This window comes from Andrographis paniculata, unplaced genomic scaffold (genome assembly GCF_009805555.1).
Source record: "Andrographis paniculata isolate CXL003 unplaced genomic scaffold, ASM980555v1 Contig71END, whole genome shotgun sequence".
Classification (NCBI taxonomy): Eukaryota; Viridiplantae; Streptophyta; class Magnoliopsida; order Lamiales; family Acanthaceae; genus Andrographis; species Andrographis paniculata.
This window is the reverse complement of record NW_026137608.1, coordinates 3306346-3307393: the sequence shown is the minus strand read 5'-3', so window position 1 is coordinate 3307393 and position 1048 is coordinate 3306346.

Below are 1048 nucleotides of genomic sequence, written 5' to 3'. Positions count from 1 at the left end.
ATGAAAGATTTGGGACCAATAAAGAAAATTTTAGGCATCAACATCTCCCGAGATAGAGCAAACAGAAGACTACAGTTATCTCAAGAATCGTACATTGAGAAAATTCTTGAGAGGTTGAATTTGAGCAAAGCTAAAGTGGTTAGTTCTCCTCTTGCAACTCACTTAAGCTTGGTGCTCACCATAATCCTTCTACCGATGAAAAGAAAGAAATGATGAAAATAGTTCCTTATGCTTCAGCTGTTGGAAGTTTGATGTATGCGATGGTATGCACGATGCCATATATAGCTTATGCAGTTGGCGTTGTCAGTCGCTACATGTCTAATCCAGGAAAGGAGCATTGGACTGCAGTGAAGTAGATATTGAGATATCTACGTGGCAGTTCCAGTTCAAAGCTTACATTTGGTGGTGGACAACCTTTGTTAGTTGGCTACCCGGATTCAGACATGGTAGTTGATGTGGATACTAGGAAATCCATCTCATTATACCTGATAATCTTTTCCGGTGGAGCTGTATGTTGGCAATCAAGGTTGCAAAAATGTGTTGCACTCTCTACAACTGAAACAGAGTATATTGCCGCGACTGAAGCTTCTAAAGAGTTACTGTGATGAAGAAATTTTTGGAGGAGCTTGGGGTCAAGCAAGAAAGGTATGTAGTACTTTGTGATAATCAAAGCACTATTCATTTGGAAAAGAATTCTACTTTTCACGGTAGATCGAAATATATTGATGTGCGTTATCATTGAATTCTACTATTTTTTTGTTGGAATAATATGCATCACCCACCTACTGCGCAACAATAGTGCAAAAGATGTTTGGTCATTTTGATGATCAAATGAATATGTTGGTGAATGAAATTCATTTTGGTATTTAGTTCTAGTTGATGGACGGTAGAACAAAAAAAAATGTTTGCATTGAAGCCCGAGAGTCATTAATGTTTGAAGAATGCAGAACTCTATTTTAATTTTTGTATATTGTGAACATATCCTTATGTGGAAGTCTAATTTATTTTTCCGTATGTTGTGAACATATCCTTAAGTGGAAGTGTATTT